Genomic DNA, 13,768 nt, shown 5'->3' with positions numbered 1-13,768 from the left:
TAAATATAATAACAATTGCTTTCTTATTTTTTAGAACCTTGAATAATTTATACAATCTCATTTTTATCTATCCAACTATTGTGATCGCTACTGAATCCTAACCATTTAACATATACGCGTTTACCACTTTTCTTTAAAACTTTTTCTACTAAATAAATTTCCGGATACATAGTTTTATGAATTTCCGTTTCATAAAAGCCACCAGAGACGGGTTTATCATAATAATCTTTGAGGTGGTAAGTTACTGGATCTGTTTTTACAACTCGCGTTATTGTGAAAATTTCCGTAGACCAATTTGGTGTGTAACCTTTTTCAAAAACATTTTTTAACCTACTTATTCGTACTTTATCTCCTACTTTGAATTTCGGTTCTTTCACTGACGACTTTTCAGTAGGAAAACGTCTCTTGACCTCTCTCTCATTTGCCTGTGTAACATTTTCAGGCTCGATTCCTGTTGTCCGATGTTTTCTCGAATTGTATGCTTTGAGCAAGTTAGGTAGAATATCCAACCATTTATAGCTTCCTTGTTTGCTGAATTCTGTCCACATTGCATTTTTTAACGTTCTATTGAATCGTTCGCATATACTTGCATGAAGATTACTATGTGAAGAGTATAAGTGTATATTGTGCTTCTTCATAAGTTTTTGAAAAATTGAATTGTAAAATTCTTTTCCTTGGTCAGTTTGTAGATTCTTCGGTACTCGTCCTTCTTTCAGTATTGACTTCATAGCTGCAGTAACATCCTGACCACTCTTCGACTTGACTGGCACGGCCCACGCGTACTTTGAAAATATGTCTATGACAGTGAGTAAGTAGCGGAAATCTTTGTTCTCGCTAGCGTAAGGAATCATTTCCACAAGATCACCTTGCCAAGTCTCATCTATTCCGCGTATATCATATTTTCTTCGCTTGTACCTGCGGCGTGCAGCTTTATGCAGCTCTTCAGCTACTTTTTGCTTTTCCATCTTCTTTGATTATAAAATTATTCAATTGACCAATAATATATTCAACGCTTGCGAAATTACGTTGAGAAATATCATTAAGATATTTTAATTTTTTGTCCACATCAGATTTAAGGCTTTCAACTTGCTCCCTATATTGGTCTATAAGTTCACCAATTCCAGTAATTTTAGAAGATATATAATTTACTTCCGTCTGCAGGATAACTTGCAGTGAATGCAAAGTGATTGCATCTTTTGGATTGCGTGGCTCTCCGAGATTACAGAGTCGCTTCTCCTCTAAGTCAAAATCGCCGTCTGATGTAAAATTAAAACCATTTCCTGGAGGCCCGCGACTCACTTGCTGCGAGCTCCCAAGTTTTCTTCCGAACACATCGAGACTCATGGTAGTACTGATGCAAAGAAGAAAGATGCGTATCAATATATATGCCCAGCTTCACGCAATTCTTCAATAATTGAATGAATTTCGTTGGTGTGATTGTTATTTCCAGCAGATCGTTCGGCAATCAATAATCGAAGTCGTTCGACAAGCTCATTTGGATCGTCCCAGTAGACAAGATCTATGGAAGAATTTTTCTTAGCTATTTTATATTTAGGTACAAGTCCTCCTCCGCTGCTGTTGTTCTTTTTACGTGGAGTGCTGCGGAACATTGGAGCTAAAATATTCTTATATTTATTACTTCTCGACATTCTTATAGATTCATCTTTGCTGAATTTTTTCCGATGAGCATTTGATGCTTCCAGAATCTTGCGATAATTTTCACGATCTGCTGAACTCAGAAGAAGATCATCCGGATATTTTTTAAATAGCAATTCCATTAGTCCATTCGTTTTAGGATAACTTTCATTTCTGACTTTGACATATTTATCATCAAACTCTATTTCTGAATCACCAATCATATACACTCCATCAACCTTTCGCACTCCGTATATATTGTCAATTGTTCTACGGCTTTTATCTAACAATGATAAAAAATCTTCAGCTGATTCATTTTTTCCACTCGTAGATTTAAATGTAGAATTGGTTATTGTGTTAAAAGCATCATCATCATCATCATCATCATCATAATCATAAACAGTATAATCCATTAAACTTGATTTATTATTATTATTATTTTGATCGTTGAGCAAACTTGATCGATCGATTCTTGTTCGTTTTTTCATTTTCTTACTGCTGTTTTTAACAAAAATGTGATTGGATGGTTGCTGCAGTGGACTTTCACTTTTCATCTCAACAAGTTTTTCAAGTGGTGTGACGACTGGTTTTAGAGTATCGCCGATGACTTTTTCAAAATCATCTTTCTCCTGTTTTAATAAAGTGTATTTTTTTTTAATAGCCTCACGAGCTCGCAAGAGCTCACTAAGAACATTCTTCTCTTTCTTGAAGTCTGACATGCTGACGTGGCGATGTCTACAACTGAACTGCAAGTTTGAGACTCATAATTCCTTTTTTATTGCAAAACAGTCAAATCCTTTTCTGTATCTACCCTCATTCATCGGTCTATCTTTGTCAATGACGATGAATCCATATCTATCATTCTTCCAACATTCAGAACAAAGATTCCGAAATTCATTGAAAGTTAAATCAGTATTCACATGATCTTCATAGATATGTTTAAGATTTACATCATCTTGTCGATAAATTACTAACAAATTGACATTATCCCTAATGAGATGTTTTCCTATATGAGCATAAGATTGACATAGATAGAAACTATCTACACTCTTATGTCTTCCCATACAGAAGAATGCTCTGACGTTATCCTGCTTCTCACATGCCACATCATCAAAAATCATAATTGAATTTGGTAGGGCTTCATCTGGAGATACTACAGATTCATGCTCACTAAACGGAAGATATGATACTCCTTCAATCGGATCCAAGACATTTTTGAGAAATTGATACTTTGGCTGATTCAAGGATTTAGAGTATACATATAAATTCTCAAATCTAAGACCATTGGGGTGTGTAATTAGAGCCAATAAACTATTTGTTTTTCCACAGTTTGATGGACCACAGAATACTGCTCGTATACTATCTGGTAGTAATTCCCCATGACGCTTCTTTCTCTTCTCTTTTCCAAAATCAAAATTCGTGACAGGGAGTTTGACGTTTTGCTCGGTAAAATCCATGTTCACGCAACAAAGTCACATTCAACATTGAGCTCTTGAAATATAAACGCTCGTTTTATACCATAAACGTCAGTTGTGAATCAACACTCGAAGAGAGATGATCATACACAAATCTCAGAAACAGCCGAAAGGCTATGGATTGCTTGATAAAGTTATCAATAACTTACCTGTTGAAATGCATCTTCCTGGATATCAATACTGCGGTCCCGGAACCAAATTAAAAAAGCGAATGAAAAGAGGAGATCCTGGTATTAATCCGCTTGATCAGGCATGTAAAAAACATGACATAGCTTACTCCGATAAAAACGGAGATCGTAAAGCTGCTGACAAGAAGCTTGCTGAGGAAGCTATGCAGCGTGTCAGAGCCAAGGATGCGAGTCTTGGTGAAAAAGCGTTTGCTTTTGCTGTTAACAGTGCTATGAAATTAAAAGGAAAAACTGGAATGGGACTGAAATTTAATAAGTTAGTGACTGTAGCTAAAAAATCAATGACAGCAAGTAAACATTCTCGCAAGGTTATTCAATCAGCGTTTAAGGGTGCACGTCAAGCTGTTAAAAGTGTAGGAGGAAAGAAAAAAGTTATCATTCCACGTGTTCTGCCGCTTCCAGCAAAAATTGGTGGAGTTCTTCCTTTTCTCATTCCATTGTTCGCAGGACTAAGTGCCACCGGTGCTCTAGCAGGAGGTGCTGCTGGAATAGCTAAAGCTGTTAATGATGCTAAAGCCGCGCAGAAAAATCATAAAGAAAGTAAGAGGCATAATAAGACCATGGAAGCTATTGCTTTAGGCAAAGGACTCCATCTTAAGCCCTATAAAACTGGGATGGGATTATTTATGACACCTCATATTGGTTGTGGCAGCAATCAAGTGAATAGAAAAAAAAAAACTTCGATTTAACTTTGCCGAATCGTCCACTGACTGACTACGATCTAAAAAAATATGTTCATATGATGAAAATCTCAGATTTCCGAGGTGTTTTCATGAGAAATAATTTGCCTCCCAATGGTCCATGGTATAATGAATCTGCAGTGGTTAACTTGGATGACTATCAAAATAGAGGTACTCACTGGGTTTGTTATCGCAAGCAAGGTTCTGAAGTGCTTTATTTTGATAGTTTTGGTGATCTCAAACCTCCCAAGGATCTCATGATGTATTTTAACGTGAAAGAAGTGAAATACAATTACAAAAGATATCAAAATTTTGACTCATTCATATGTGGCCATCTTTGTCTCTACTTCTTAGCTGGAAGACTATAAAAAGAGGTGCTCGCAGCCGAATGAATTCATTATCATCCGATCAGTCATGGAAGATAGTTTCACTCTGAGTCTAACGGGAAAATCTTCTGTTCTAGAAGCACAATATTTCCCTTCAATCGAACTACCAGAGGATAAAAATTTTGTTTTGGGCTTAGTTGAACTTTTAACATTCAACTCTATTCCAAACGTTGACTCATCAAACAATAAAGTTCATTTGAATGGTGAATTTATTACTATTCCAACTGGCAGTTACGAGATTGATGCTCTTGATCAATTTTTACAAGCAGCTTTGAAAGCTAAAGGAATTAATTTTTCCTTGAAAGCTAACAACAATACTCTCAGAAGTGAAATTACTTGCAGTCATCCCTTAGATTTCAGACCACACGATTCAATAGGTCGTCTCCTTGGCTTCACTCCTCGTATTCTCAAAGTTAAAGATCTTCACAGCTCTGATTTACCTGTGAAAATATTGAAAATCAACGCACTGCGAGTAGAGTGCAACATCACTGCAGGTGCTTACATCAATGACAAAAGAGTTCACACAATCCATGAGTTCTTTCCCCGCGTGCCTCCAGGATATAAAATCATAGAAGTTCCGTCTCATGTCATATATCTACCGCTCAGCGTCAAGTGCATAGATCATCTACAAATTCGAATCGTCGATCAGGATGGAAATTTGGTGAATTTTCGAGGAGAGGAAATCACTATTAGACTCCACATCAAATCTGTATAATGGGCATCGTTTACAATTCTGGATCATATATAAGTCAGTCATCATGGCAACCAGTCATCAGTCGACCGAAGAAACTCAAACCGTTAACACGCAAGAGCATTCAGTTTCTGAAAAGTCTAGGACTAAAAGTTCGTGGAAAAAATTCACGTGTATAATTTTTTGCTGCTTCCAGAAAAATGGACGAAATTCTAAGCATTCAATCAGGTGTCGTATTCGATGAGTCTATTGCTCATTACGAAGTACACACACATCAGCCATACTCATCATTAAGCTTTGACAACAGCGATGAAATTCGTATTTCTATCCAACATCAAGATCTATGTCTCCTGCCATCACGTAGTTCTATCCATGTATGTGGAAAATTGAAACTCAAAACTGGTTCATCAGCTCCAGCTAAAACTACATTCGTGAACAATGGCATTTGTCATCTGTTTGATGAAATTCGTTATGAAATTAATGCTGTGGAGATAGATAAAAGTAAAAATGTTGGTTTGAGCAGTCTTATGAAAGGATGGACTTCATTTAATTCGAATCAGAGTAATATGCTAGAAAATGCAGGCTGGCTTGGCAATGAAGAAAACGTCAAATCGTTTGTCGATGAAAAGGGAAACTTTGACGTTGCGATTCCGCTGAGTATGATCATGGGCTTTGCAGAAGACTATAAAAAAATTATAGTTAACATGAAGCATGAGCTCATTCTTACAAGATCGAGAAGTGACTTGAACGCAATAATCCAGGAAGGTACTACGACATCTGGTGTAACTGCTTATGAAGATTGTGAAGTAAAAATATCGAAGATAGAATGGTTAATGCCATATGTCATTGCATCTGATAAACAAAAAATTCAGCTATTGAATTTCATTGGTAAAGATAATCCCATCTCTATGTGTTTTCGTTCTTGGGAGATATTTGAATATCCTCTTCTCCCAAGCACGAATAAACACGTCTGGACAGTGAAAACATCAAATCAACTGGAGAAACCACGTTTTGTAATTCTCGGACTACAAACAAAGAGAAAAGCTGTAAGAACTGCAAATGCGAGTAGATTTGATCATTGCGAGATAAGTAATGTGAAACTTTTCTTAAATTCACAATATTATCCATACAACAATATGAATCTCGACATATATAACAATCAGTATGCGATTCTCTATGATATGTATGCTAATTTTCAAAAATCATACTATGGAAGAGATCCACAGCCGATGCTGACAAAATCTATGTTCATCGAGAATGAACCGCTAATAGTTATTGACTGTTCACGACAAAACGAATCTCTCAAGAACGCTCCTGTTGATGTGCGTCTAGAGTTTGAGGCTAAAAAGGATTTTCCCGCAGACACTTCAGCCTACTGCATGATCTTACACGATCGTATCGTTCAGTACAATCCCATCAGTGGGGATGTCAAGAAACTCGTCTAGGTTGCACAAAAAAAAAAAATGGAGTATGCAGTAGACATGACTGGTTTCAAGCAAACCGGAGAAGATTATATTCTAAAGGAAATTGCAATCATTCCTCTCAACGATAATAGTGAGCCTATTGTTCTAATATTTAAAAATCCCTTCCCCTGGAAAAAACTCTCTGACAAAATACAAAGGGAAAACAACTGGCTTAAACATAATCATCATGGCATGAACTGGAAAACCGATGGACATGACTACTCTCAAATTGGAAACTTGCTTCGTGACGCTTTGCATGATGCATCAAAAATTTTTGTCATGGGTACAATAAAACAGAAATGGCTTCAACGATTCAAATTTCCAGTTCACAACATTGAACAATATGACTATCCGTCAAAACCATCTTTTAAGTGCGTCACAGTATGCACATATCATAATCCAAGCTATAAGACGACCTGTGCATTGCACAACGTCAAACTTATGAAATTGTTCTATCTGCATAAACTGTAAAGTAAAAAAAAAAAATTAAAGAAAAAATGAAAAAAAAGTAGAGAAAGTTATAGGCATTCCAAAACATAATGGAGAGAGGAAAAATTATCCCACTCTCTCATCGGGTACTAAAACACTCTGAGAGGAGAGGGGGTGTTTTAGTATCTTGAAGAGAGAGAGAGGGGATCCCTCCTCTTCCATCGGGTACCAAAACACTCTGAGAGGAGAGGGGGGTGTTTTAGTATGCCTATGTTTTGGTATGCCTATAGCCTATCTACTATCGCCGACGTGCTGGCTTGTGCAGCTCTTCAGCTATTCTTTGACTTCTTCAATGATATAATCAATACCAGAAGAGTAATTGCGAAGAGTTGTACTATAAAGATAACGCAATTTTGCATTCACTTCCAATTGATGTTTTTCAACTATATAATTTGTTAATGTTTAGCAGCTGTATAATTTATTTCAGTTTGTAGAATAACTTTCAGTGAATGCAAGGTGATTGCATCATTTGGATGATTGGGCTGTCATAGGTTGCAAAGTCGCTTATTTTCTAAATCAAAATCACCATCTGGTGTAAAATTGAAACCAATGCCTGGAGAACCGCGACTCACTTGCGAGCCCTCAAGTTTTCTTTCAAACACATCGAGACTCATGGTAGAACTGATGCAAAGAAGAAAGTTGCCTGTCAAAATATATGCCCAGCTTCACGTAATTCTTCGTTCGGCAATCAATAATCGAAGTCTATCGACATTCGTATAGATTCATCTTTGCTGAAGTTTTCGATGAGCATTTGTTGCTTCCAGAATCTTGCGATAATCATCATCATCATCATAATCATAAACAGTATAATACAATAAACTTGATTTATTATTTATTATATGATAACTTATATTATTATTATTATTTTTATCGTTGAGCAAACTTGATCGATCGATTTTCATTCGTTTTTTCATTTTCTTACTGCTGCTGTTTTTATCCAAAATGTGATTATTATTATTTTTCAAGTGGTGTGATGACTGGTTTTAGAGTATCAGCGATGACTTTTTCAAAATCATCTTTCTCCTGTTTAAATAAAGTGTATTTTTTTTAATAGCCTCACGAGCTCGCAAGAGCTCACTAAGAACATTCTTCTCTTTCTTGAAGTCTGACATGCTGACGTGGTGATGTCTACAACTGAACTGCAAGTTTGAGACTCATAATTCCTTTTTTATTGCAAAACAGTCAAATCCTTTTCTGTATCTACCCTCATTCATCGATCTATCTTTGTCAATAACAATGAATCCATATCTATCATTCTTCCAACATTCTGAACAAAGATTCCGAAATTCATTGAAAGTTAAATCGGTGTTCACATGATCTTCATAGATATGTTTAAGATTTACATCATCTTGTCGATAAATTACTAACAAATTGACATTATCCCTAATGATGTTTTCCTATATGAGCATAAGATTGACATAGATAGAAACTATCTACACTTTTATGTCTCCTCATACAGAAGAATGCTCTGACGTTATCCTACTTCTCACATGCCACATTATCAAAAATCATAATTGAATTTGGAAGGGCTTCATCCGGAGATACTACAGATTCATGCTCACTGAACGAAAGATATAATACTCCTTCAATCGGATCCAGGACATTTTTGAGAAATTGATACTTTGGCTGATACGAGGATTTAGAGTATACATAGAAATTTTCAAACCTAAGACCATTGGGATGTATTATTAAAGCCAATAAACTATTTGTTTTTCCACAGTTCGATGGCCCACAGAAAACTGCTCGTATACTATCTGGTAGTAATTCCCCATGACGCTTTTTTTCTCTTCTCTTTTCCAAAATCGAAATTTGTCACGGGGAGTTTGATGTTCTGATCGGTAAAATCCATGTTCACTCAACAGAGTCAGATATAACATTGAGCTCTTGAAATATAAACGCTCGTTTTATACCATAAACGTCAGTTGTGAATCAACGCTCGACGAGAGATGATCATACACACATTTCAGAAACAGCCGAAAGGCTATGGATTGCTTGATAAAGTTATCAATAACTTACCTGTTGAAATGCATCTTCCTGGATATCAATACTGCGATCCCGGAACCAAATTGAAAAAGCGAATGAAAAGAGGAGATCCTGGCATTAATCCGCTTGATCAGGCATGTAAAAAACATGATATGGCTTACTCGGATAAAAACGGAGATCGTAAAGCTGCTGACAAGAAGCTTGCTGAGGAAGCTATGCAACGTGTCAGAGCCAAGGATGATAGTCTTGATGAAAAAGCTTTTGCTTTTGCTGTTAGCGATGCTATGAAATTAAAAGGAAAAACTGGAATGGGACTAAAATTTAAGAAGTTAGTGACTGTAGCTAAAAAATCAATGACAGCAAGTAAACATTCTCGTAAGGTTATTCAATCAACCTTGAAGGGTGCACGTCAAGCTGTTAAAAGTGTAGGTGGAAAGAAAAAAGTTATCATTCCACGTGTTCTGCCGCTTCCATCAAAAATTGGTGGAGTTCTTCCTTTTCTCATTCCATTGTTCGCAGGACTAAGTGCCACCGGTGCTCTAGCAGGAGATGCTGCTGGAATAGCTAAAGCAGTTAATGATGCTAAAGTTGCGCAGAAAAATCATGAAGAAAGTAAGAGGCATAATAAGGCCATGGAAGCTATTGCTTTCGGCAAAGGTATCTCCCTCAAACCCTATAAAAGTGGAATGGGATTATTTATGAAACCTCATATAGGTCGTGGTCATCGAGTCAGTAGAAAAAAAACTTCGATTTAACTTTGCCAAATCATGCACTGACTGACTACGATCTAAAAAAATATGCTCATTTGATGAAAATCTTTCCGTGGTGTTTTCATGAGAAATAATCTACCTCCCGATGGCCCATTGAATAATGAATCAGCAGTGGTAAACTTGGATGACTTTCAAAACAGAGGCACTCACTGGGTTTGCTATCGCAAACATGGTCCTAAAGTGATTAATTTTGATAGTTTTGGCGATCTCGAACCTCCTAAAGAGCTTATGTTGTATTTTAATGTGAAGGAAGCAAAATACAACTATAAAAGATATCAAAACTTTGACTCATTTATATGTGGCCATCTTTGTCTTTATTTCTTAGCTGGGAGATTATAAAAGAGGTACTCACAGACAAATGGAATCATTATCTTCCGATCAGTCATGGAAGATAGCTTCACTCTGAGTCTCTCAGGAAATTCATCTGTCCTAGAAGCGCAATATATTCCTTCGATTGAACTACCACAGGATAAAAATTTTGTCTTGGGTTTAGTTGAACTTTTATCATTTAATTCTATTCCCAATGTTGACTATTCAAATAATAAACTGCATTTAAACGGAGATACTGTTATTATTATTCCTACTGGCAGTTATGAGATTGATGCCATTAATCAATTTTTACAAGTAACATTAAAATCCAAAGGAATTGAATTCTCTTTGAAAGCTAACAACAATACTCTTAGAAGTGAAATTCTCAGCAGTCATCCGATAGATCTCACACCTAACGATTCAATAGACCGTCTCCTTGGCTTTGCTGCTCGCATTCTCAAAAAGAACATTGAACACAGCTCTGATTTAGCAGTAAAAATATTGAGAATCAATGCACTCAGAGTTGAGTGCAATATTACTGGAGGTGCTTATATAAATTCCGCCATACGTCATATATCTACCGCTCAGTGTCAAGTGCATAGATCATTTACAAATACGAATCGTCGATCAGGATGAAAATTTGGTGAATTTTCGAGGAGAGGAAATCACTATTAGACTCCACATTAAATCTGTATAATGGGTATCGTTTACAATTCTGGATTATATATAAGTCAGCCATCATGTCAACCAGTCATCAGTCGACCGAAGAAACTCAAACCGTTAACACGCAAGAGCATTCAGTTTCTGTAAAGTCTAGGACTAAAAGTTCGTGGAAAAAATTCACGTGTGTAATTCTTTGCTGCTTCCAGAAAAATGGACGAAATTCTAAGCATTCAATCAGGTGTCGTATTCAATGAGTCTATTGCTCATTACGAAGTACACGCACATCAACCTTACTCATCATGAAGCTTTGACAACAGCGATGAAATTCGTATTTCTATCCAACATCAAGATCTATGTCTTTTACCATCGTGCAGCTCTATCCACATATGTGGAAAATTGCAAGTGAAAGGTGGATCAGCAGCACTTGCTAAAACTAAATTTGTCAACAATGCCATTTGTCATCTTTTTGATGAAATTCGTTATGAGATTAATGCTGTGGAGATAGATAAAAGTAAAAAGGTTGGTCTGAGCAGTGTTATGAAAGGATTGATTTCATTTAATTTGAATCAGAATGATATGCTGGAGAATGCAGGCTGGCTTGATATTCAAGACGATATCAAATCGGTGGTAGATAACAAGGGAAATTTTGACGTTGCCATTCCACTGAGTATGATCTTGGGTTTTGCAGAAGACTATAAAAAGATTATAGTTATTATGAAGCATGAGCTCATTCTCACAAGATCGAGAAGCAACTTGAACGTAATAATCCAGGAAGGTACTGTAGCAGCTGGTGTAACTACTTATGAAGATTACGAAGTAAAAGTAACAAAGATAGATTGGTTGATGCCATATGTTATTGCATCTGATAAACAAAAAATCCAGCAATTGAATTACATTGGTAGAAATAATCCTATCTCCATGTATTTCCGTTCTTGAATGGAGTTATTTGAATATCCTCTTCTCCCGAGCACTAATAAACACGTCTGGACGATGAAAACATCAAATCAATTGGAAAAACCTCGTTTTGTGATTCTTGGACTACAAACAAAGAGAAATTCATCGAGAACTGCAAACGCCAGTCGATTTGATCATTGTGAGTTGAGTAATATGAAACTTTTCTTGAATTCACAATATTATCCATACAACAATATGAATCTCGATATATCTAAAAATCAGTTTGCCATTCTCTACGATATGTACGCTAATTTTCAAAAATCCTACTATAGAAAAGATCCGCAACCGCTGCTGACAAAGTCTTCGTTTCTCAACTTAGCACTACTCGTAGTTGTTGACTGTTCACGACAAAACGAATCTCTTAAGAGCGCTCCTGTCGATGTACGTCTGGAATTTGAGGCTAAAAAATATTTTCCTGCTAACACTTCAGCATACTGCCTGATTTTACACTATCGCGTCGTTCAGTACAATCCTATCAGTGGGGGTATCAAGAAGCTCGTCTGCACCGCTGCACCGAAAAATGGAGTATGCAGTAGACATAAGAAGATTATATTCTAAAGGAAATAGCAATCATATCTCTCAACGAAAATAGTGATCCTGTTTTTCTAACATTCAAAAATCTCTTCTCATGGAAAAAATTCTCAGACACAATACAAAGGGAAAACAATTGTCTTAAACATAATTATCATTGCATAAGGTGGAAAATAGATGGACATAACTACTCTCAAATTGGAAACTTGCTTCGTGACTCTTTACATGACGCATCAAACATTTTTTTCATCGGTGCATTAAAACAGAAATGGCTTCAACGATTCAAATTTTCCGTCTACAACATTCAACAATATGGCTATCCACCAAAACCATCATTCAAGAGTGTCACAGTATGCACAAATTATAATCCAATCTATAAGACTGCCTGAGCACTTCACACTGTCAAACTTATAAAATTATTCTATCAGTCATGCAAACATTTGTAAGAAAAAAAAAAATAAATTAAAAAAAAGTAGAGAACACTATAGGCATACTGGAACATGTGAAAGAGGGGAAAGCTCTCCCCCTCCTTTCTACTTCGGATTCTAAAACACTCTTGGGTGTTTTAGAATCCGTACGGATTCTGAAACACATTGAGAGGGGAGGGGGTGTTCTAGAACCCGTCTGTTCCAGTATGCCTATAGCCTATCTACTGACCTGTGCGACGCGACAGGTTTCGGACTCAGGGGTCCGATTGAACCTAGCGATATCTCGCGAAACAAAAGAATACTCGCAGAAAATAGGCTTGTGCAACGCTAAAAGTAGAGCTAAAAGTGGTGCCCCTTTTCGGTAAAGCAAATGCTCGCTTGTGGACCGCAGTACTCTCATAAACGACTTCCAGGGATCAAGATGGTGATAAAGAAAATAATTAGAGGTGAAGAAAAAGAATTAGATAAAAAGTATGAGATAGAATTTACATCAGATTTCGGGATATCGATGGCTTTCGTAATAGACTCAGAGATAAAAGTAGAGATAGAGATGAGTAATAGGGATAAAGTATGAAATACAAAAGGCGTCCTTATCCTTTCTTAAAAAAATGATGGCCTTTATTGTGAAGCATTTAATACGTGATTCTAATTGGTTGCTGATTGGTTGCCGAGGCAACGAGATCAGAACCGCTTTAAATTCATAACCCTCAAAACAGTCATAACTCATAACCCTGTGTGAATATTATTTATTTATTTATTTATTTTTTAATTTCAGTGAGAAGTTCAATTAAAAGAATAAAAAGTTTGAAGATATACTGTCTCTCTGTGCCCAAAGTCGCCCTCGGTCAGGTTTGAGAGGTGAATTTAAAGAAAAATTCAGTATCCGAGTCAGTAAGTTTAAGTCTATTATTATACAATGCTTTTTGAATTGTAAAAAGGCTATTAGAGAACTAAAATATGACACTGCCACTTCCTATGTTAAAGTAAAAAATATAAAAGGCATCCATACTTCCGAAGGTACGCGTAAAAGTTTAGGTTACAGATAGAGATAAATTAGACCAATCAGAGGTTTGGGGTATATGAGATCTCATATATCTGAAATTCGTAATGACATCTAATGCAG

General features: G+C 36.4%; 1 protein-coding gene across 1 annotated transcript in view; it reads right to left on the bottom strand.

Moving 5' to 3' along the window:
* Nucleotides 1-13,768, bottom strand: part of LOC100115126 (troponin C, isoallergen Bla g 6.0101) — a 330,323-nt gene that overhangs the window by 14,335 nt on the left and 302,220 nt on the right. The gene's annotated exons all lie outside the window — the stretch shown is intronic.

This window comes from Nasonia vitripennis (assembly GCF_009193385.2).
Source record: "Nasonia vitripennis strain AsymCx chromosome 2 unlocalized genomic scaffold, Nvit_psr_1.1 chr2_random0005, whole genome shotgun sequence".
NCBI lineage: Eukaryota > Metazoa > Arthropoda > Insecta > Hymenoptera > Pteromalidae > Nasonia > Nasonia vitripennis.
The sequence above is the reverse complement of the archived record's forward strand: the minus strand, read 5'-3'. Positions and strand labels throughout refer to the sequence as shown.